The sequence below is a fragment of the Manis javanica genome, chromosome X (genome assembly GCF_040802235.1).
Source record: "Manis javanica isolate MJ-LG chromosome X, MJ_LKY, whole genome shotgun sequence".
NCBI classification, from domain to species: domain Eukaryota; kingdom Metazoa; phylum Chordata; class Mammalia; order Pholidota; family Manidae; genus Manis; species Manis javanica.
Genome location: NC_133174.1, coordinates 90,252,230 through 90,278,256, shown reverse-complemented (window position 1 = coordinate 90,278,256; position 26,027 = coordinate 90,252,230).

Genomic DNA, 26,027 nt, shown 5'->3' with positions numbered 1-26,027 from the left:
TCGAATGTTGTACCATCCTTGCATCCCTGGGATGAACCCCACTTGGTCATGGTGTATGATCCTTTTGATATACTGTTGAATTCTGTTTGCTAATATTTTATTGAGTATTTTTGCATCTACGTTCATCAGGGATATTGGTCTGTAATTTTCTTTTTTGGTGGGGTCTTTGCCTGGTTTTGGTATTAGGGTGATGTTGGCTTCATAGAATGAGTTTGGGAGTATTCCCTCTTCTTCTATTTTGTGGAACACTTTAAGGAGAATGGGTATTATGTCTTCTCTGTGTGTCTGATAAAATTCCGAGGTAAATCCGTCCGGCCCCGGGGTTTTGTTCTTGGGTAGTTTTTTGATTACTGTTTCAATTTCTTTGCTTGTAATTGGTTTGTTTAACTTTTGTGTTTCTTCCTTGGTCAGTCTTGGGAGGTTGTATTTTTCTAGGAAGTTGTCCATTTCTTCTAGGTTTTCCAGCTTGTTGGCATATAGGTTTTCATAGTAGTCTTTAATAATTCTTTGTATTTCTGTGGAGTCTGTCGTGATTTTTCCATTCTCATTTCTGATTATGTTGATTTGTGTTGACTCTCTTTTTCTCTTAATAAGTTGGGCTAGAGGCTTATCTATTTTGTTTATTTTCTCAAAGAACCAGCTCTTGGTTTCGTTGATTTTTGCTATTGTTTTATTCTTCTCAATTTTGTTTATTTCTTCTCTGATCTTTATTATGTCCCTCCTTCTGCTGACTTTAGGCCTCATTTGTTCTTCTTTTTCCAGTTTTAATAATTGTGATGTTAGACTATTCATTTGGGATTGTTCTTCCTTCTTCAAGTGTGCCTGGATTGCTATATACTTTCCTCTTAAGACTGCTTTCGCTGCATCCCACAGAAGTTGGGGCTTAGTGTTGTTGTTGTCATTTGTTTCTATATATTCCTTGATCTCTATTTTGATTTGTTCATTGATCCATTGATTATTTAGTAGCATGTTGTTAAGCCTCCATGTGTTTGTGAGCCTTTTTGTTTTCTTTGTAGAATTTATTTCTACTTTCATACCTTTGTGGTCTGAAAAATTGGTTGGTAGAATTTCAATATTGTGGAATTTACTGAGGCTCTTTTTGTGAGCTAGTATGTGGTCTATTCTGGAGAATGTTCCATGTGCACTTGAGAAGAATGTATATCCTGTTGCTTTTGGATGTAAAGTTCTATAGATGTCTATTAGGTCCATCTGTTCTAGTGTGTTGTTCAGTGCCTGTGTGTCTTTACTTATTTTCTGCCCGGTGGATCTATCCTTTGGGGTGAGTGGTGTGTTGAAGTCTCCTACAATGAATGCATTGCAGTCTATTTCCCTCTTTAGTTCTGTTAGTATTTGCTTCACATATGCTGGTGCTCCTGTATTGGGTGCATATATATTTAGAATGGTTATATCCTCTTGTTGGACTAAGCCCTTTATCATTATGTAGTGGCCTTCTTTATCTCTTGTTACTTTCTTTGTTTTGAAGTCTATTTTGTCTGATATTAGTACTGCAACCCCTGCTTTCTTCTCACTGTTGTTTGCCTGAAATATGTTTTTCCATCCCTTGACTTTTAGTCTATGCTTATCTTTGGGTTTAAGGTGAGTTTCTTGTAAGCAGCATATAGATGGGTCTTGCTTTTTTATCCATTCTATTACTCTATGTCTTTTGATTGGTGCATTAAGTCCATTTACATTTAGGGTGACTATTGAAAGATATGTACTTATTGCCATTGCAGGCTTTAGATTTGTGGTTACCAAAGGTTCAAGGTTAGCTTCTTTAGTATCTTACTGCCTAACTTAGCTCGCTTATTGAGCTGTTATATACACTGTCTGGAGAGTCTTTTCTTCTCTCCCTTCTTATTCCTCCTCCTCCCTTCTTCATATGTTGTGTGTTTTGTTCTGTGCTCTTTTTAGGGGTGCTCCCATCTAGAGCAGTCCCTGTAGGATGCCCTGTAGAGGTGGTTTGTGGGAAGCAAATTCCCTCAGCTTTTGCTTATCTGGGAATTGTTTGATCCCACCATCATATTTAAATGATAGTCGTGCTGGATACAGTATCCTTGGTTCAAGGCCCTTCTGTTTCATTGCATTAAGTATATCATGCCATTCTCTTCTGGCCTGTAGGGTTTCTGTTGAGAAGTCTGATGTTAGCCTGATTGGTTTTCCTTTATAGGTGACCTTTTTCTCTCTAGCTGCCTTTAAAACTCTTTCCTTGTCCTTGATCCTTGCCATTTTAATTATTATGTGTCTTGGTGTTGTCCTCCTTGGATCCTTTCTGTTGGGGGTTCTGTATAATTCCATGGTCTGTTCGATTATTTCCTCCCCCAGTTTGGGGAAGTTTTCAGCAATTATTTCTTCAAAGACACTTTCTATCCCTTTTCCTCTTTCTTCCTCTTCTGGTATCCCTATAATACGAATGTTTTTCCTTTTGTATTGGTCACATATTTCTCTTAGTGTTGTTTCATTCCTGGAGATCCTTTTATCTCTCTCTATGTCAGCTTCTATACGTTCCTGTTCTCTGGCTTCTATTCCTTCAATGGCCTCTTGCATCTTATCCATTCTGCTTATAAATCCTTCCAGGGATTGTTTCACTTCTGTGATCTCTTTCCTGACATCTGTGATCTCCTTCCGGACTTCATCCCACTGCTCTTGCATTTTTCTCTGCATCTCATCCCACTGCTCTTGCATTTTTCTCTGCATCTCATCCCATTGCTCTTGCATTTTTTTCTGCATCTCTGTCAGCATGTTCATGATTTTTATTTGGAATTCTTTTTCAGGAGGACTAGTTAGGTCTGTCTCCTTCTCAGGAGTTGTCTCTGTGATCTTTGTCTGCCTGTAGTTTTGCCTTTTCATGGTGATAGAGATAGTCTGCAGAGCTGGTACAAGTGACCGCTGGAAGAGCTTCCCTTCTTGTTGGTTTGTAGCCTTTTCCTGGGAGAATAGCGACCTCTAGTGGCTTGTGCTGGGCAGCTGTGCGCAGACAGGGCTTCTGCTTCCTGCCCAGTTGCTTTGGGGTTTATCTCCACTGTTGCTGTGGGCTTGGCCTGGCTGGGGCTGTTCCTCCAAAATGGTGGAGCCCCGTTAGAGGGGGAGCAGCCAGGAGACTATTTATCTCCGTAAGGGGCCTCTGTGCTCCCTGCTGCCCAGGGGGTTAGAGTGCCCAGAGATCCCCAGATTCCCTGCTTCTGGTCTAAGTGACCTGTCCTGCCCCTTTAAGATTTCCAAAAAGCACTCTCCAAACCAAAACAACAACAGCAACAATGAGAGAGGGAACAGAAAGGAAAAAAAAAAGAAAAAACACGCGATTTTTTTTTTTTTTCCTCAGGTGTCGGTCCCAGGCACCCGCGCACTGGTCCTGCTGCCCTGTCTCCCTAGCACCAGGGTCCCTGTCCTTTCAAGGCTTCCAAAAAGCACCCACCCACCGGTCCCGCAGGGAAGGAATGCTCAATATTCTTGGTCCTCAGGCACTGGTCCCACGCACCCGCTCACCAGTCCCGCCGCCCTGCCTCCCTAGCACCGGGGTCCCTGTCCCTTCAAGGCTTCCAAAAAGCACTTGGCAAAAAGAGAGAAAAAAAAAGGGGAAAAACGCGCGATTTCTTCCGTCCTCAGGTGCTGGTCTCAGGCACCCACCCACCGGTCCCACAGGGAAAAATGCGGGATATTCTTTGTCCTCAGGTGCCGGTCCCAGGCACCCGCTCACCAGTCCCGCCGCCCTGCCTCCCTAGCTCCGGGGTCCCTGTCCCTTTTAGGCTTCCAAAAAGCACTCGCAGAAAAGAGAAAAAAAAAAGGGGAAAAACGCGCGATTTCCTCTGTCCTCAAGTGCCGGTCTCAGGCACCCGCCCACCGGTCCCGCAGGGAAAAACGGGGGATATTCTTTGTCCTCAGGCGCCGGTCCCAGCCACCCGCTCACCAGTCCTGCCACCGTGCCTCCCTAGCACTGGGGTCCCCGTCCCTTCCAGGCTTCCAAAAAGCGCTTGCCAAAAAGAGAAAAAAAAAAAAAAGGGGAAAAACGCGCGACCTCCTCCGTCCTCAGGCACCGGTCTCAGGCACCCGCCCCCAGGTCTCGCAGGGAGAAACGCGGGATATTCTTTGTCCTCCGGCGCCGTTCCCAGGCACCTCCTCACCGGTCCCGCCACCCTGCCTCCCCAGCAACGGGGGCCCGTCCCTCTAAGGCTTCCAAAAAGCGCTCGCCAAAAAAAAAAAACTGCTCCGGTTTCTCTCCACCCGCCGGGAGCCGGGGGGAGGGGCGCTCGGGTCCCGCCGGGCTGGGGCTTGTATCTTACCCCCTTCACAAGGCGCTGGGTTCTTGCAGGTGTGGATGTGGTCTGGATGTTGTCCTGTGTCCTGTGGTCTCTATTTTAGGAAGATTTTTCTTTGTTATATTTTCATAGCTCTATGTGTTTTTGGGAGGAGATTTCCACTGCTCTACTCACGCCGCCATCTTGGCTCCCGCCCCCTTAACCTGCACATTTTAATGTTAATTTGTAGGTATTTCATAGCCACAGTACCCTCTGAAGCTAAATTCCCATTCAAATAATTGAATGACTTACCACCCTTCCATCCCTGCTACATGGCACCTAAGTCAGGATAGATTGGAGTTTTGTAACAATCAGCAAGAAAGTAGCTATTGTTTGCTGTTCAGAAATAGTTCATTGTTTTGGTTGCTGGGAGGCCATATTAGCTAGCTTTGTAATCAGCTCTACCTGGGGTCAAAGCCCAGCTCTTTCACTTACTGGCTAAATGGACTTGCATGACTTAAACTAATTTCCTCATTGTAAATGAAGATAATGATACTTACTGCACAGGGTTGTTGTGTAGAGTGGGAAAATATAATTTCCTGGCACAAAGTAGATGTTCCTTTTCTGTTTGATCATTTTTGCAGAGCTTTAATTTTCAAACATTTTCACAAACATTGCTTGGTTAATCTTCATGAATCCCAATAAAGTAATTAGGCCAAAATTTATTACTGACAGATTAGGAAACTAAAGTCCATGTAGTCAGTTGCCAGGAGAACTCTATGATCTAGGTCACCTCCTCTGAGAAGACTGGTACATACTATCGGCATGCTATCAGGTTTTGGAAGAGAAATATCTCTGGCTTGAAAAAAAAGTTTTTTATATTTCTCATTATTAGATACAACTCCTTATCCTATTAGATACAGTTCTTATTCCTAAAATTATCAGATGCAATTACTTAAGTTTAAAAGATGTAAATTCCATGTATACTGCTCTAACAACTTTAATTGTGTGTGAAGTGTTATATATAACAGACTTTTATTATCAAAACAATTTCCTGGGGTGAAACTGAAACTAAAGTAAAACAAAATTTCTGAGTATCCTTCTTTCTGAGAAGAACTCAAAGCATTAGATCACCAATATTTGAATAATGGAGAAATACACAAAACATTTAAATTTAACTATTTTCTTAAATGCAGTGTACACTACATTTAGTGTACAATATATAGAATGTAGTATATGCTACTATTTAAATTTAGCATGAAAAGAGTTGTGAATGCAAAAAAGAAACTCTACTGTCTGGAACCCGTGGCGTCCAAGCCAATTCTGGAGACTGCTAGTGAGGCATAAGTAGCTTAACAACCTCAATGCCATCCACTGCTGCTGCCAAGATATCTGCTTGGGTTTGACTACTGCCTCCCCCAGGTGTTCTTTCTGCATTAGGGATTGTCCCTTTCAGGTAACTGTGACTGTGGGGACACGTAGAAATGTGAACAGTACTACTTCACTTCACTGCAAGAGTGCTCTGTACCACCAAGAGCAAACATCAACAGAGTTGTCTAATCTGTCAAGAAGGAGGCAGTGTGGCTTGAGATACAGAGGATGGTAGGGAAACAGCACTGTCCTGAAACTGATGGAACAGTGTGTGACACTAAAAATGTTCTGCTATATAGACAATTTTACTTTTCAGTGACGAAAGAGATTGACGCAATCCTATGTCTGCTTAACTCTTCATAGTAATTCTGTCCAATTCCTAACAAAACCTGGCTTCTGACTCTTTATGGACTCCTACCACTAAAAAATCAAAATGGATGATGCCACATATTGTCACACAGTTCATTTGAACCAATGTGTTAATGTTTTCTCCAGTCTACCTTGAAGCAGAGTCATAATGCAGATGTCAGGCTCCCCAGCTAGATCACAAAATCTTATAAGATAGGGACATAACTTTTATTTTCTTCTGAGCCCAACACAGTGTTTTTGTACATCATAGATTCTTAATAAGGTTTGTAGAATTAAACTAAATTAGTATGAGAAAATGAAAAAAATATGGATTTCCCATGGTGTAATTATTTATTTTTGATGGCCAATTACATACATTTTCTAGTTTTGAAGAAGTGAAAGATATAAGGTGATTAAAAATATGGGACAGTGAAGGTAGTGTTAGGGAAGCATTGAGAGGCAAATTAAGTATTTGTTCAGATACTTGCACATGCGGGTTTAGCAAAAGGTAGAATCCACCATTATCTATGGTAAGTTTTTAATGTGCACAATATCCCAAAGAGGTAAGCTATTAGCCTCATTTTTAAACAAGGAACAAGAGTCTCAGGAAGGTTAGACACTTGCCCAAGTTCACTCACTTTTGTTAGTCAACTGTGGTGCCAAGAGTCAAACTCATGTGTCTAGTTTCAAGGCCAGTGTTTATTTCAGTATAACGCAAATGTCTACTCCCTCTTTGCAACCTTTATGTTAATCTGGCAGCCTAAGACTACGTAGAAAGAAGTCACGATGTACAAGTTATAGCAAAAAATGCCAACACATATATTTGTTTGCCTTAGAAATCAAATTTACAATTTCCTTGATTTAAAATTAGAAACACTGAGGAAGTTAGGAATGGGTGCAAATAGATGTGTTGGTACCTGTCTGTAGTTGTAGATACCAGATAAGCTAAGGTCTAGAGGAAAGCTAGAGCTTTGAAGTTCATACTGTATCAATGGAAACTGGGAAAGAAGATCAGTGAATTAATTTCAGCAGTCATTCCCCAAGAAAGGAGTCCTAAGATATCTAAGGAAGTGTGAGCCAGCTCATTAAGTGAACACTGTCATTACATCAAGAAAACATTAAGAACTAGTCTCACAAAGCAATCATCATAGATTCTAGTATCTTTATTTTGAAAAATAAATTTGAGAATTATGATCAATTTTCATTTTTCAATAATTAATATACTTGGAACTGTATACATTAAAAATTTTTCTAATTTCTAAGAAAGATTTTACTATATAACAGTACCCTTTATTTGTAGAGGAGTATAACTATTTCATAATATGAAAATGAGTAAAGAAAAAAAGAAAAACTTCCATGTGCACACATGGTTTCCTAGTCAACTTTGGAGGAAGGTATCTCCTTTGTATCTGAGAATTTTTTAAAAATTTTGATTTGTGAGAACTTCATAAAGCCCTATGCACGAGATGGGAAGATTTTATTTTATTCATTCTCAGACAAGGAATAAGCAACCCACAGCTCATCTGGGACCTCACCCTTGTAATAAACCAATAGATTTCCCCAAATACTGAAGCCTCCAAAATAACTATCTGCAGGGGGTCAGCCATGCTCAATGTGAGTGCTTCCCGTAATAACAGCAGGTCATGTGTTTTGTTTTGTTTTTTCCTGATTCCAAGTCCTTCCAGTATTTTATTAATGATAAAAGTGCTAAAATCCTCTTTCTTAAAGTACTTTTTGCATTCGTGGAATCAGTATTAGCAAAAGTTACAGAGATTGCCTAGTAGGAAAAGTCATCAGCAGAGAAACAGTCTAACCACCAAGATGGCTTGACAAGCTTTATACACAGTACTGGTATCGTGCGTGTATTACCGCAGCCTCCTGGCAGAGGCAATGGATAGAGTGAACTCGGCGGCAAACTCAAATGCTGATGATTCATTTAGAGTGAAATCTCATTTCCTTCAGGTAAATGCTGCTTTACTCACAAGTAAATGCTTATTCACTTGTGAGCTATTTTAAGTCCCTGCAAGAGACAGTTTTAAAGCCAAAGGGAGAGATCTTGCTCACTTTTAGTTGGCTTTTCCAGGGTTATTCTTCATGAAGGGAGTCCAAAAGAAACTACAGTGCTACTGTTGGTGAGAAGAGTTCCATACAGGTCTCTCTCCTCTTTGTGGCTACCTGATCCCTTTCAAGTTACTAGGTTCCCAGTCGGGGTAGGGGGAAAGTGTCTGTGACTAATGAATTGATTGCCCTCTAGTGGATGGAGTGTAAAGATTTTTTTTGTTAATCTGCGATGAGCCTAAACTCTAATCTTGGGATAGTCCAATTGCTGCCTCCGTATTTTCAAGGGGCAAACCTGGCAGCTAGGTCTTTGTCTTTGTGCTCTTAGAGCACTTCTTTAAATCAGTTCATTATTATACCATACTTTCTGGGATGCTCTCTTTTTCCAGGTTATTAACCACAGGTATTTTTCTAAGTCTACTATATATAAGGGACTGTGACTGAATTAGTGAAGCATAAGACATGGTCTCTGGCTTTATAGAGCTGAAATTTATCTTGGATGTGATATGTGCTCCTGAAAAGACAGCACAGAATATCTTTTGCTGGTATTAAATGCTAAATGCATCCTTTAGATGAGGAAGGCTATTGTGTTTTAGAGGCAAATAATCATCTCAAACATTCCTCCCCACCATGATGTAACCCTGCCAGATCACAACAGAATTTTCCTCATAGATAAGAGCAGAGCATTAATGTGGTCATGAGCTGAGGAAGTTATAGAACTGGAGCTTTACTAGCTCTGGACTGCAGTGACATATTTTAATTCTAAAGATTTCTTTTAATATAAGATCATTGATTCCCACCTCTTCATGAAATCATGAATCTGTAGGTCTCCGGAGATAACAAGGTAACTTAAAACTTTTGATATGAAATATATATGGTTACCCATTTTTAATATATTTAAAACTAATTAAATAAAAGTTAAAGTGGGTCAGGGTGGAGTTAGGTGTTGGACTCCATATGTACCAGTTACATTAGCTAAGTATATTGATGAAGTTACCTTAATATTTTCTTATGAAAAGTGCCCTAACTTCCTCCTCTCCCCCAGCCACCCATAATGTGGAAAATCCTCCTTAATCTTATATCATAGTACCCACATTGTTAAATCATTATTACTCACTTTACTTTCTCACTGGCTTCACTTGACTATGAGCTATTTTTTCCTCCAATCTTTAGAACAATCTTTAGGTTGCTTCCTAACAATCTTTAGAACAATTCTCTTCAGGCACTAAGTAGGCCCATAATTCAATAACACATCATTTAATGAATGAATGGATGAAAGGAGAAAACTTCAGGCACCTGTGGAGATAATATTAGTTATGGCTACCTAATAACATGTCTCAAACTATAATGTGTAGAAGACTTTTTTATGGTCTTGGCTATTTATTTAATTTGTTTGTTGCAACTATTTGTGAACAAACAAGTGAATCTACTAAAACCCAAATCAAAATTAGTTTCTTTATATTAGCAAATGAGAGAGGACCATATTCTCACTGCTTTTTAAAGCATGCCAAATAGGAACAAAGCCAAATTAACTCATGCAGCAAATTATCTAATGATTGAGCTGAAGAAAATGATGATCTTTTTATGGAAATTTTAATGCCAAAATTCCCCAGAAAACAGTGTCATATTATTAGTCTGATGAAAAAAGTGATCTGTATAAGATTAGGAAACTTAAAAGAGTAAAAGTTGCTTGTTTTGAACGATAAGATTTTTGCTTAAGATATAAAAATAGTAGATGTGGGAGTAGACAGAATACCATCTGAGTCCTTATATTTATGACTACATAGCAGCAAGGTCCTGTACTAATGTTACAACTATTGTACACAAATAAATTTTATGAGAATACATTAGAAAAGGTAATCTTTGGTTGAGTGTCTCTGATATCTAAATGCATGTGACTATGAAATAGCCAAATAATGTAAGCAAGAAGACAGGGCAAAAGAAAAGAGAGAAAGGGAGAGGGTGGAAGGGAGGGAGAGAGGGTGGGTGGGTGGGATGGGAGGGAAGGAGGAAAGAAAAGAAAAGAAAAAAAGGGATAGAGAGAAAGAAAGAAAGGAAGGAAGGAAAGGAGGGAGGGAGGGAAGGAAGAAGGAAAGAATTAGGGTAATAGAACATGAGATTGATGCTCTAAAAAAAGAAGTGTATATTTGACCTTTTCTTACCTCCCAAAATTGCTTTTCTAGAGAAAAAAGAAAGCAAAAAAAAAAAAAGAGGGAAGAAAAGAAAAAGGAAAAGAAAGACTAAAACTCCACAAACTCTTCTGTAAAATCCCATTCTTTTTACATGAAAATAAGTTGTCTTAAAGTGTTAAAAAGTATTTCAACATTTGTTCTCCATATCACCTGACTGGGAGAATAACATAGGCCACAACAAGGGCAAGGAAAAGCCCCCAGTAACATAAAAATGAGATGTCTCTTTGTTCCACCACTGTTCTTCTGTACATCCTCATTTAAAGAAAAAAAGATGCTCATTTTTTTCTATTTAGTTTCAGCAGGTGCAGAACCCACAACTGGCAATCCCAATATTCAAGAAAAAAGAGCCAAGATCCAACACTCCAAATTTCTGGCCACTGCCTTAAGGTTACTGGAAATACCCAGCTTTTCCCTTACAACAGCATAGTACTAAGAAGAAAAGACAGGAAAAACACTTCTGACCACTCTCTGAAAATTTAGCTTTGAACTCTAACTAGTTAAGAATAAATGTAAAAAAAGAAAAGATTAAATGTGAGTGTTGGAACTCATTTTTCTCCTCTAGCTTTAGGACTAAACTCGAAGCATTTGCCTTGCCTGTTCCCCTAAGTGTACTTCCAGTAGCAGAATGGCAGGGACCCATTGACCTTGTTCACTGTTATTTCTCAGTGCCTAGAGAAGTTGTTGTCACAGAGTTGGTGCACAATAAACACTGGTAGAAGTGCCAGTGAAAAAGTAAGTCCAGTGGCCCCCTGTCCTTCTTTTTCCTAGGGCCTTCCTTGTATCTCAGTCTAAGAGAGAAGTTAAGAGGGCCTATTTTTTTATGGACTTACCCTATTATATCAGCTCCTCAGGAGAGGGAAGGAAGAGGGACATTGAGAGAAACTTAATGGTGAGAGTAGAGACATTGCTGGCTTCAGCTAAGTTCTATTCATAATACCTTTATTCCATCCACTGAAAGCCACATCCACTGGTTCTGCTGCTTAATTTATTTTTAAAGGCATAAAAGGTATAGGGAAAGGTAGACAGCCTTGAGTTTTCTAGAGTTGAGGATGTGTAGCCACCTAGTATAATCCAGACCACATTTCATAAGTAGATTTGTTGAGTAGGTATACATATTGTGAGACCCAGAAGGTACATGACAAATGCCCTCCTACTTGAAGCCCAATCAAATCCACTGATCATTTCCTATAGTTGACCTAATACTTTACTTTTCATGATACATAAATATGCCCAAAAAATCAATCCTGGAAAAAATTGTTTCCTGGAAAGAGTACTCAGGGAAAGAATACCAGTGTTTGTATTCAGACACCAGTAGAAATGCAGTCCAAATGCCCTCCCATCCCCCATGTCCCCTCTGATTATTTAGTACAGGTACAACATTTCTGTAATAGCAATTTATTTCCTCTATTGCAGATATGCCTAAATGCAGAGTGATGCTTTCAGCTTTAAAAAAATGCTGGATTCATATGTAGATGACATAATTCTGTAGAAGCCCTTATGGATTTCTTATCATATTTTTAACAGTAGTTGGAAATAAAGGAGCATAAAATGATAAATCCATTTCTTAGTATGAATTCATTTGAACCCGAGTGACTTTAATTTTCCTGTTGGGATCCTAACTTTCTGGCTTTATTGAATGAAGCCCATGGATCATAAGCATCAGGATATTCCAGTTATTAAGAAGATCTTTCATTGAAAAACAAAACAGAAACCATGATTAAAAAGCTTTTTGGGGGTGTTAAGTGACTGATTGTTAAATTTAATATTCAATTTAAAATAAAATGTACATCAATGAGTTTGGAAATGTTTCTACTCATCTAAATGAGTTTGGTAAGAAATAGAATACATGCTTTAAGTCTGAGGACTTAGGATAGTTTCTTTCTTTTCTGTCTGGATTTATCATCTCACCTCTGCCATGGTGAAGCTTGTGGTGAGAAAATAGGATGGCAAGAGAGCAAATTTAAGGATGGGGAAGGGAAAAGTATGCTGTGCATGCAGGTTTTCAGAATTCCACTAATGAAGAACTGTGAGAGGATATGTCTAATGGATGAGAAGAGAGAGTTATTTTATGTAGTGTACTAATATGTCCAAAGAAAGTAAATTTTTTTCTTTTCTCCAAGGATGTCTAATAATAAAAAGTGTTAAGTATAGATGAATAAAAATAAGGACCATAAAAACAACAAAAATAACAGAAACTCCTACTATTTATTGCATACTTATCATGTGCTAAGCTCTGTGGTGACAGATTTCCATGACTGATCTTACTGGCAGCATTCAACTGCACACTGATAGAGCTAAAATAGGTTGTGTTCCCTCAATCTGTTCTCATCACTGACCCTCACACATAGACATAGAGCTGGTGCACCTCAGGGGTTATAGTGACAGTGACTTTGTAATACAAATAGAACACAGAAAAATGTAAGTTTTATTTTAAAGGTGACTATGAGCAATCCATTATGTGTATTTGTCTATCCACTTAATATCTTTTGCTCACCTATATTTCCTAACTCTGATTCATTAAATATGCTCAACGGAGTTGAGAAACTAGTGAGTTAAGTCAGCTTTGTGCATGTAATGACAAGAAAGAGAAAATATGAAGGAAATGAGAGAGGGTACAGAGGAAAGCACGGAATGGGGGAGGAAACAAAGCTGAGTGCAGAATAAGAAACAAGTTCCAAATTTGACCATGGTTATTATGGAGTTAAGGGTTTGCCTTTACACTCTCTTTCTTGAACACAGTCAATGGGTGCCAGAACATGTCCGTAACTATTAACAAGTCACGGTAGTATCACAAAGACAGATTTACTTGAAAGCTAATCAGTTGCTATGCCTATGCTTCCAAACATTAAAAAAAAGAAAAAGAAAATTCTTGCACTTTATAGTCACTTCATTTTTTTCATCAGATGCCTATTTCCAGATCAGGAAGAACATTCGATGGCTCAAGGACCCTTGCAGAGCTCACCTTCCAAAGTGAAAACATCGCAGATTTTTTCATCCTCTTTGTTCTATGACAAGAATCCCTGGTGGACATCATTCCCTGATTTCATTTCACGAGCCGTAGTGGATGCTTGGGTAGTATTTAGATTCATGCTATGAAACTTCTCATTTATTTCACATATATCATTTGCCAGAAAGATAACTTCTTTCTGTTTCACTTTTAGAGAAAACTTTACAAGCCAATGACACGATGCTCAAATTGGAGTTAAACACAGCAGAGAACTCAATCCTGCAATGTAATGGTGCTTTGCTGATGTTTCATGTATGGCACCAAGCAGCAAAGGTGCAACTCCACCAAGCCTTTGATCTACACTTTAAAAGCACCGTGTACCTTTCCTTATAGCCTCGGACTTTACTAGCTATGGAAGCAAAACAAAACAAAACCAAAGCACCTTCTAGAATTTACCCGTTAGGATATATATATACATCTCTTCCTTTTTAGCTAGGCAGTTTTCTCCCTTCTGATTCTTTTGTGCCATTTCAGAAATGTGTCTCTCTGCTTTACAAACCTGAAGAGAAAAACCAGCACCTCTGCAAATTAACTATTGGAAAGGAAAATGAAAGAAACACCTTCTTTTCTGATGCCTGACTCGTTGAAAATTCAGCTATTTATCGGGTTCCCTAAGCCCCAAGAAGAAACAAATGTCACTTGGCCACTCCATATACATCACAGTGGCTTGAAATGTTTCCTCAAAGCAAAACAGGCACCTCAAGAGTTGAGATGTAATGCTCCAGGTATCTTCTCAGTCTCTGCAGCAGGCACCAAATGTAGGCAGCGACCGAAGTGGTTTAACGATGTATCACCAGCAGTAAATACTGTTCAACTTCAAAAAACATGCAACACTTTGTTGTCTTCCCATTAAAATGTGAATGCGTGCTGAACAGTAAAATATTTCCAGAAAGGATATGAAACAGACTTTATGTATAGGAGGAAGTCGTGGAGCAGACAGTGCCGAAGACTCCCGGGAAAAATTGCGGTTCCGTGGCAAAGGAAAGAGAAAACTGATTTTTGTGTTTTTGTAGCTCTATTCACAGCAGCAGGCAGACTGTTCTAGTGTTAAAACACCCCCTAGTATCCCAAGAGCCCATGCTTTTCAGCTTGTAAAACTAAGTAAACATGCAGGTCTAGAACGATTCAAGTGTTCTTAATCACACAGCTGATTTACTGCGACTGGCTATAATGGAGAGAGTATCATCTAGCCTTAGGGTATCTCAGAGTTGGGGGAAACCAAGAGGGAGTCTTTTATTTCGGCTTTCCTTACTCTTACAAGGAGGGTAGGACTAAGGCAAGGAAAGAATGCAAGGCACCTGCACAGAGGGGAAAACACATGAAACACATTTCTACTTCTCTGTTTTTAGACTGCTGGTTTTTCTTTCATTATTCAGAGAAAAGTATATTTTTCTCCAAATTTGTGAATATTTATGGTCTTTTCCCCTGGTTAGGAAAAACCAGCCTTGTTATGGAAAGTGAGATGCGTCCATGGAAATTACAAACAAAACAAAAGGCATTCTAAATCTCTTGCAGCTAATGTCATTAGAAATGTGGACTTTTCTTCAATGATGCTAGACAAGAATCTATTCAAAACACACTAATTTAAAATGTTAAAAGATAAATGTCCTCCTAGACAGTAAACTCTAGCTAGGTGCTTTGGCAGGAGCTTTTGGGGAAGGACTACTGGTAGCAGCCTGTGTGGGACAGGAGAGGTTGAAACCAGAGCAGATGAGAATTAACGTGCTCACTAGAGGACTTAGATCAGCAGCAAGCTGACCCCAAGTCAAACAAAATGGAATTGTCATCATGTTAAGTACTGTAAGCTGAATGAGAGGCCTTTGGAAAATTCTCATAATCTGAGTGCTGTCTCTTCTGTGCGACAAATCTCACAAAAGCTACTTGGAGGTGGCATATTACATCTGCCCCATTTGGCTTGCTGTACCTTCTCTCACTGTTGTGATAACAAAAACCCTTTAATGCATCTTAGCTGCAGATGTCTTCTTGCTTTTGTATTTCAAAAGGAACAGCTAAAAACCTGCCAGAGGCACTGCTTGCCCTGCAGGTTTGTTCTCTTATCATCCATTTTAGCTGATGTATTTGTACACCTTGTATTCCTGTACCATAGTTCATTTCATCCAGAAGGGATTTTGAGGGAATACATGTTGTGTCAAGGGAACCAAAGACAAATTGGGCAAAATGAGACTAATTTTTTCAGGCAGGGGATGTGGCAGCTGCAGCAAAGAAAGGAGCCACCACTGAGCAGTAAGTTATAAAACCTCAAACCACTCCTTTGGAGATTGTGTTTACACCTTACATTGAAAATGTACTGATGGTGCCCTCTGCCCTTTAATAGCAGTACTGTGACTTCCTGATATGTTGTTTTGGCCCTGAAGAATCAGGCCACATGAAGCTGGAATGCTCTATACTTAAGAAGCACCTTTCATCCAACAGGCTAAATCCCCCTTACAACCTCTGGCTCATTAACTCTCATAATACCTTCCTGAGGTGACATGTATAAACCCCATGGTTTATAGATGGGGTAACAGGAAAGTCACAACACAGTTAGCTGACTAGCTTGCAACGTTACAATATATCTTTTTCCACAATGGCAATTGATTACAGAGCTCTGGGCTCCAAGGATATAGACATAACAATTCTCAGGGAAGTGTCCTGTGAACCTGAAATGCCACTGAAATGGCATACATGCAGCCACAGAGGGAAGAAGAAATGCTGTTCTGTATCAACAACATTATACAAGAGGAACCTTTGACCATATACATGAGGTTGACATTACTGCATCTTAAAAAAACACTCACCCAAGCAGAGCCTGATATCAATACAAAAAGAGTCTGATGAGCATCTTCAGTCTGATGAGCACAAATAGGCAAAGAGGCTAGGAGAATGCCAGGTCACAAATGGACCCGGCGATTGGACACAATCCCAGAGGCAGCATCTGGGATAGGAAGTAAAGATTCAGAAAAATAAGAGCAGTTTTCTTAAATCCCAAGACCAGGAAGAAGCCAGTTTAAGAACAAATGAGAGCAGATCTTTGTGAGTGACAGGCGAAGAAATTCCATTATGAGTCAGACCATATGCATTCTTGCCCTACCGTCTGTGGGGTTTTAATAAGAATACTTCATATATAGTGGTTTGAACACTTTTGGTCTCTGATACCTTCATTGTTATCATCTTCATCATCGCCATCATCATCACTATCATCACCGTCACTGCCACCATCATTAGAATAAGAGAGAATCTTTATGATTCTCTCCATGTCTATGTAGTAGGCTACACAATTGTGGACCCAAGTGAGGAAATTCAGCTCCTTCCCTATGCCTCCTGATGATCACTTAAGGGCATTTCACTTCTCTAGAAGGTGCAGTACCATATGCCGTTAGCACCAACTCTCTTTTCAAGCTCATATTCTACACAGCAGAAAGATGAAGTCTAAGCTGGTAGCTGTGGAGAGGGTCTTTGGAGAGAAAATTCTCCCACTGTAGCCAGAAAAAGAAGAGTGAAGCTGCCTTGATCTTTAGAGAAAATACTTATCTTCCTGTGTGTGTATCTTTGTGAGTATGTGTGTGTTGGGAAAGTGAGGGGATAGAATGGAGAAAGAGAGGAAAATTAAACTCATCATTAATATGCCAGAGAATGCAGTACAGAAATGGCTCCTGAAGATACTATCTGGTAGAGGGGACAAGAGCATTTATCACATTCATTACCCTGGTGTGGTTGATTTCATTCCATGTGTATGAGCTCTTTATCCTCACCCCAATATTGACTCCCCCAAAGGGCAGAAGTCTATGACGATTTAGAGTGAAACCTTTCTCTAGGCCCAGGGTTTTACCTGGCATTGGGTTATGTATAAAGTGATTTTACTAAATTCCTAAATTTAGTTTAAGATTTGATGTGTGAAACATTTAAAAAAGATGGAGGTTGATGTTCATAGGGGACTGAAGCAGTCAACAAACTCCCTTTGTCTTGTGGTGTGTGGTTTGCACTCACCAAGGAGTCATCTGAGAGTGACTTAGAGACGTATGTCTCCAGGGTCAGTGTTGCCTCTAGTGGCATTTGACATCTTAGTAACATTCTGGAACAGGCCCAAACTAAAGCACCACACCACCCCAGAGCAAGGGCCGCATACCCAGAGTCCTTACCAGAGAGAATAAAACCTTCTCACCAGTCTTACGGCATGGATTTACTACATGACATCTTGATTACTTTTACTTCGTGCTCTATAGGATATCCTTTATTTGAGGGTGAAGTAAACAAAATATTTTCCCACCCTTAAATTTCCAGCTGGTGGAGAAATGAACTGGGGTTTAATTAAAAGAAAAAAAAAAGTCTTTTTAACAGAGGACTCATTGAAATCCTGATACTTACGGGACTTATTTCATCTCTCGGAGTCTTGCTTGCCTCCTGCCTTCAAGAGATTCTCTGAAAGGGGCAGCAGAGCTGAGGATCAACAAAAGAGAAGCACTGGCAGAAATTTCCCACTCATCCTCACCTATTTGGTCCCCTCTGTTGGCAGGTGTCCCTGTAATTCTTATATTTAGAGTATAGTTGCCTGCATGTTCCAATACTATGACTAAAAGATGATCTATTAACAATGCACTGACTCTTGAATTCATGAAGGATTTTATCCTAGTTTGTCATACACTTAAGAATTTCAGTCCAAGGACATCAAATATTTCGAATAAAAATGTGATAACCCCTTACTGATGCAATGTGCAAAAAGCAGAGATAATAAAACATAAGAGTTCTGCAGAAATCAATTCCTTTTCTATATCCTGTTCTACCGTATCCCATTCCTACCATCAGACTTTTTCTACTGTCTTTCCTGAAGTGGTTGGACTTCCACAGATTGGTGCTATCATTTCTTTACCAAAGGAGGTTGCTAATGAGTTGCATTTTTCCCGCTGACTCTTAATGACCCATTTTTGCATAATCAGTGGCTAACACCCCAACAGCAGGCCTGTGCTGACTAGCTGGCTGTGTGCTCACTGCTGCATCCCGGCTGCACTTCATTAAGTTGCTGAGATACCTCCAAGTGTATTGTGGGACTGTAGAGTCTACAGAACAAAGGAACCCACAGGAGCATGTCTAGCCTTTGTTACTGCAGAAATAATACAAAGAGATCCCTCTGAGGCCTATTTCTTCCTCAATATTCATTTCTAAATCAACACTAGCCCTAAAATGATACTGCTGGTGAGTTGAAAAGCTCTGTGAGTTGTCCATAGTGAGCAGTACCCTGGAGGAACTGCAATGTTGCTTTTTATAAGTAGTCAGAGCCGTTCCATCCTAAGGAAAAGAGCAAATTGGAATTCTCTTTGAAGAATCGAAATCTCCAGATTCCACCAGTCACATACAATTAGATCTCTGGACTTGATCCAAGTATTAGAATCATCTTTATTTTGCTTTATCTATCTAGTTTACTTATTGACTTAGTTTTTTAGTTAGTTACTTACTTGATGTAAATTGAAGGGACTATCTCTTTGCAAAGCTCTCTTCTGCCACAGGAAGATGCATGCGTTTTGGCAACCACAGTAATGGGGTGTCTATTCCAATTCAGGGAGGTTTCTTCAGGGGAAACAGATTTCCTAGGCATTCTAGGTATTGCACTTTAAAGAGGCTGCCATGAAGTGTACAGCATGTTCTGCTGTAATAACACACTGGGTACATAAGTCCTTAGGCAGCCAGGTGGGCCTGGATGTTGCTCATGTCAGGCTGATTTGAATCAATGTTCCAGGAAAACTGATGAACGAAGCATTCAAGGCCAGATATGCATACTTAATGTTTACATATTTGTCCACTTGCATCAAGACTCTCCATAAAGAATAGAAGAGGCAAGATTTTTCTTTTTCTTGTGTGTGTGTGTGGGTGTGCATGTGTGTGTGTGTCTGTATTGTACATGAAATGATTTCTTAGAAAGTTATCAGAAAATATATAAAAAAGGCATGCATCTGAAAGAATATAACAGATTAAAAAAAGAAAAAAAAAATCCCAAGTGATGAGAACTTTTGTAGGGAGACTAATTTTTTCTTCGCTTAAAATGAGATTCTTGATTTATTCACGTATTTATTCTTTCATTCACTTCATAAATATGTGTGGTTATGACAAGCACTGGATTAGATGCAAGAGTTATGGTTGTGAACAAAACTTCTAAGTGCCCTGTCCGCATAACGCTTACTTTCCAGTTGAGAAAACAGATAATTAACAAGTAAACAGATAAATATACAAGGTGATTACAGATGGTGATAGTGCTCTGAAAGAAACAGAAGAAGGTGAAAATTAAAGAATGGTGGAGCTTGGAGTAGAGGCAGGAGGTAACTTGTAAGCTGAGATCTAAACAATGAGAAAGAGCTAGCTGCACAAAAAGTGGAAGGAAGAACATCCCCAGCACAGGTAACTGTCCTGAGGCACACGGAGTTGGTATTTTCTGGAAAGATAAAGGAAACCTTCACATAGCATGAATCAGGGCCATAGTCCACATTTTTCAGATACATTTCAGACAAATATCAAAGGACAGCATGAGGAAAGATAGGGTTTTCTTACACAAGTTCATACTTACACAGGGCCATCTCTCACTTCTCTTATTCTGAATTTCTCATCCATAAATTGACTAGAACCATCTTAAACCAACTGATGACAGCTTAGGTTGTTTTCTGAAGTGTAACGAACTTTGGTGCTTAGTTACCTGCAGTTTAGAGTAATGTTTCATTTCCATTTGTTCAAAATTGACCTCTTTGAATCTTCAAAAAGTCACCTTTTATTTCTAATGCTCTGAGACATGAGAGATGTCTGCTCTCATCTTTTCTACACAATCTGGATTTTGTTTACCTTAGAAAATCTCATCTTTGATCTCCATTTCATCTAGACTGAAGACTTTTGATATTTTTAAATTTGCTTTTATCTATTATGCCCTGTATAACCTTAATTATTCTATGGCCTGTTGGGTTGACCTCCACATAAGAAGCATTGGTATAATGTGCTCTTCAACATCTGAGAGCTCCGAAAGGACTCTATGCCCCCAAACACTTTTCCCCATTAAACCAACAGTTTGAATACAATGTTTACCTTTGTGACTTCTTTTGATTAAATCACTGAAGACATTTATTTGCTAGCTAAGAGGGGTAACTATTAACTCTTCAGGTAATGCCATTTTTGAGAGAAGAGGACACTGGAGAAGTTATAGGAGAGGAATTGAACACATGGAGATGGAAGTGAGTTAAATTCCTGGAATTTTTTTTCTGTAAGTCTAGATGATTTCTGCCCAGGTGCATAATACACAGTTTGAGAGTAGGATGCTGAATTCATACAGATCTGATGAGATTTCTGGCTCCACCACTGATTAAATGGGCAAATCACTGAACTTCTATGACTTTCAGTAGCTCACCTGCAAAATGAGGGAACAAACTGTGCTCAACTCATAAGACTATTTGAGATCATCAAACAAAATAATGTAGGTAACATACTTGATCCAAACTTAGCCCACAATGCAGGGTTACTATAACTACTAACTCTGCTGAACCTTTTTATCCTTCCTGTAAAATGGGAGCAAGGTTTCTCCAAATCACAAGAATGCTGAGATTTATAACCTGTTTACAATGTAAATAGAATAGTTAAGAGATAGATACACATATAAGGAAGCAGAAAGGTATCCTATAGAGGCAGGAAATAATTACTGTAGAGGATTCATTGCTGTACTATCTAGATCTCGTTCACAACTGAAGAACTTACTCCTCTAGCTTCTGGGAATGCTGTTCACAGACATCTTTCAGCTTTCAGCTCTCTTCAGAATTGCATTGCTGGTGTTTTTGATATGTACCCACTCCCAGAGGAGCTTATCATCCAGCAGGGAGGAAAAAGAAAAGACTGGTTCCATTGTCTATTCTGCCACAATTTTGAAGAGCTCTTTCTAACTTTAAAAATCCCATGAGGTCAGCTAAGGTCTTCCTGAGACTACAGCACAACTTCTTCTCAGTTTTGCTTTCTTCCCTTCCCGTTCTTGAGTGGAGATCCCAAGAGCACTCCCCAATAAACTTTTTGCAGTGTAGTCTCTGTCTTAGCCTTTTCCTTGGGACCCCAGTCATATGCCCTGTCCCCTCAAAAACTCTTCCTCTGGCCCAGAGGTTGCTACTTCACTTTTTGTTTAAGATTGGTTGCTATGTCAAATTTATTTCCACATATCTCAGTTTGATCATAGTTTGAGCTTGCATTCACATAGAATGCAATCATTTTTTATGTAACCTTTTCACCGTAAAACAAAGATATAACACACACACACACACACACAAATGTAGCTCAGTAAAATATTCTGAGGTGAATACCTTTGTAACTACCATGTAGTACATAAAATAAAACTATATCAGCCACCCAGAAGCCCCTTCCTGTGTCTCAACCCCATTTCACCCCAAGTAACCACAGAAGTAAAATAATTCCTCATATTTCTTTGTAGTTTTGTCATGTAAATATTCATCTACAGATATCATAGTCATTCTCATTTTTCCTCAATTGGTATGTTCTTTAAGTCTCTCTTAATCTCCAAATTTCTCCTTCATTTAAAAAAATTTCCCTTGTAATTTTTCTGTTCCAAACTTGGGCTGATTGCATTCTTATGGTGCTCTTTGATACATTTCTCTCTCCTTGGCATTTCCTGCAGCGTGGCAGCTGGATCCAAAGTTTGATAAATTCATGTTTGACCCCTTTGGCAAAATATGACCATGTTGTATTCTTCCCTCAGGAGGCATAATGTCTGGCTACCCCTCTTACTGTTGGTAAGAGCTCTTCATGCTTGATGCCTACATTTGTTAATCGATCACATGCATTGGGGATGTGGTGATATTCTATCATTTTTATTTTAACTATAAGTTGTAATGCCTTCATAAAGAGACATTTCTCCACATATGCTAATTAGTTACCTAGTGGCAAAATTTATAAAGGGAAGGCAGGATAAATCCTTGAGTTTTTTCCTTTGTTTATCAGAAATGAATTGGTTAACTGTCATCTTATTTAAGTTTCTTAATATATAGGTTGAGTATATATTAAGTTACTGAAGATGTATTACTATGTATTAATATGACTTTGAAATTATAAATTTAAACATACCTGATAGATTTCATACCATTTTAATTATTATTCCTATTGAAGCTCAAATTGTCCCATCTCTGCCCAGTTATATTCTCTTTTTAATTTTGCTCCTAAGCCCGGTTTTATAGGACCAAAGTAGTTTTTTATAGCTTCTTTGTTATCTGCTATAAGCACATGTTTTAAGTTTATTGTGTACCTTTCCCACCCCAGACCTTTCCTCTGTAGGGAAATGGAATCAACCATTTCTCCAAAATGACCTATCCTATTTCAGTTGAAAATGGTATTTCAAAACAATTGCTACAGGGTAAGCCATTGTTTCTAGGTATTTCAATAGACAGAAATAGGAAATTTTATATATTTAATATATATAAGTGGCATGTAAAATTATAATGGTATATATTATATATATTTATAGGGTATATACCTTATATATTTATAACATGTAAAGTTTACAAAAGTATAGAATATATGAAACACATTATATACATATCATGTTATGACTTTACATATAACATATATATTATATACATGTATGTATAATTTCCTATCTGCATATAACTATGAGTTCATATCAATACTTGCAATTCTAATGCAGTAGTATTAGGTGTGGACTTATCCTTTAATATATTATACCTATATCTCCTTGTTTCTACATGAAGAACCGTGCTTCCCAAAAATATAGAGGATGATAGAATTCAATTTTCACGCAATTACTCATTTGCTTGATCCAACAACACACAAGACAGTCCCAAAATAACAATACTACAACTATCAACTCAATATTGTTATAAAAATAGTTAAAATTTTGTATATGCTTTCTTTCTATTCTCCCTTCATTTTTTTAAGTTGTGCTATCCCTACTTTGATATAAAATGTAGCCATTTAGATACATAATTGTTCTGTTAAAATATTCGTTTAGTGTCGGTTTTATAGGTTATTATACATTTATTGTTTATGATGAATCCTTATGTTGCTGTACCTCTAGTTATTTTGGATTTTTGAGACCTATTCTTCAGATTTCTTGGAAGGTGATCTTGGAAAAGAGATTTCTTGAGTTCTTGCATGTGAATGACATTTTACCTTTTAAACTTCTTTTCAAGTTCTATTGAGACATAACATAAGATTTTGTAAGTTTAAGGTGTACAATGTGATAATTTGATACAAATATATATTACACAATAAGGTTAGCTAACACGTTCACCTTATATAATTACCATTTTGTTGTTGTTGTTAAGGTAAGAACACGAAAACTCTATTTTTAAAGCAACTTTCAAATATACAATACAGTATTTTGTACTACAGTCACCATGCTATACATTAGAGCCCCAGAACTTATTCATCTTGTAACTGAAGGCTTGTACTCTTTGATCAACATCTCCCAACTTTGTACATCCTTCAGTCCTCAGCAACTACCATTCTACTCTCTGTTTGTATGAGTTTAGCCTTTTTAAGTTCCACACGTAAGTGAGATCATACACTTTCATCTTTCTCCATCTGACTTATTTCACATAGTATAATGCCCTCAAGGTCCATCCATGTTGTTGTGATCCTGCACTTTGCAACAACATAGTTGGACCTTGAAAGCATTTTCTTCCTTTTCTATGACTGAATAATATTTCATTTTATATGTATACCACCTTTTCTGTATCCATTCATCCATCAATGGACACTTCAGTTGTTTCCATTGTCTTGTCTATTATGAATAATGCTGTGATATACACAGGAGTACAGATATCACTTTGAGGTAATGATTTCATCTTTTTGGATATATAACCAGAAGTGGTATTGCTAATAAAATGGTATTTCTAATTTCAATTTTTTGAGTAGCTGCCACACTATTTTTTGTAGTGGCTGTACCAATTTACATTCCCACAGTGTACAAGGGTTCTCTTTTCTCCACATCCTTGCCATAATTTGTCTTTAATCTTTTTGATAATAGCCATTTAACAGATGTGAGGCAATATTGGTGGTATCAATTTACATTTCCTTATCATTTAATGATATTGAGCACCTTTTCATTTACCTATTAGTCATTTGTATGTTTTCTTTGGAAAAATATCTATTCAGGCCCTTTGCCCACATTTTAGGTTGGATTGTATGTTATTTTGCTATTGAGTTCTTTATATATTTTGAATATTAATCCTTTTTCTAGTATGTGGTTTGTAAATATTTTCTCCCATTCTATAGGTTGCCTTTCAATTTTGTTAATTGTACCTTCTGCTGTGCAGACTCTTTTTAGTTTGATGTAGTCCCATGTTTGTTGATTTTTGCTTTTGTTGCTTTTGCCTTTGGTGTCTAATCCAAAATATTATTGCCAAGACTGATGGCAAGGAGATTTTTTTGTATGTTTCTTCTAGGAGTTTTATGGTTTCAAATCTTATGGTTTAAGTCTATAATCCATTTTGAGTCAATTTTTATCAGACAGGGGTCCAGGTTTAATCTTTTCCATGTGGTTATCCAGTTTTCCCAATATCATTTATTGATGAGACTATCCTTTCTCCATTGAGTATTCTTGGCTCCCTTTTTAAGTATTAGTTTACCATATATGCATGGGTTTGTTTCTGGGCCCTTGTTTCTGTTCCATTGATCTATGTGTCTGTTTTTATGCACTACCGTACTATTTTGATTACTATAGCATTGTAATATAGTCTGAAATCAGGAAGTCTGATGCCTCCAGCTTTGCTCTTTCTCAAGATTCCTTAGGCTATTAAGGCTCTTTTGTGCTCCCATACAAATTTTAGGCTTGTTTTCTTTTTCCTGTTTCAGTAAGCTCTTTGCTCTAAAATCACTTATTTTAGATGCAAAATCTTGACTCATATTTTCTTTTCTTGAGTACCTTAAGTATGTCATACCATTTACTTGTGGCATAAAGTATTGCAGAAAAAAATGTATTGCAAAACTAAATATCATCTATGATGAAATCTAATTTTCATTCCATTACAAATCACATGTCTTTCTTTTTAATATATATGCCCACAGGGCTTTTTTTTTTTTTTTGAGAGGGCATCTCTCATATTTATTGATCAAATGGTTGTTAACAACAATAAAATTCAGTATAGGGGGGTCAATTCTCAATGTACAATCATTAATCCACCTCAAGTCTAATTCTCGTCAGTCTCCAATCTTCTGAAGCATAACGAAACTTAGTAGTTTTGCCAGATATGAGAATAAAGTTGTGTAATGAGCTTTGTTCCCAACATCAAATGGCAAGTATAGTGCAAGCCTGAAAGGATGTCTTCAATCTTCACTGTTTAAGCAGTTTGCTGGAAAGGTTATAAGGCAATATAAGCATCCATGTACATGTGGAAAGAGTCTATAAACTGGTAAAATGCCTGTGATTCCTATTCTCTTACCTGTTCACCAGCCTGTGGACTTTGACTTTGTGACCATGGACATTCATTGTTCCCCTTTATGTGGGAATCCTGATAACTAAATGCAAGTTATTGTATCCTAGGGGACAACCACAATAGTTAGCATATTCATTAATTTAATTAGGACCTTGTTTATACTTTTGCTGTCAACCATAATCATTTGTTTATTTGAACTACAGTCACCTGACTTCATTAGAAGCATCAGTATCTGTCAGTTAATGAAAGTGCTTGACTTTCATAATTAAGTGTAAATTTAAGAGGCTTGATTTCTAATAGGATAGACAATGTTTTCACAAGATGACAATGCAAATCAAGAACAGGGTCTTAGTTCAACGTAGCCTTTGTGATAAGATAAAAGATAGGACACTAATTAATG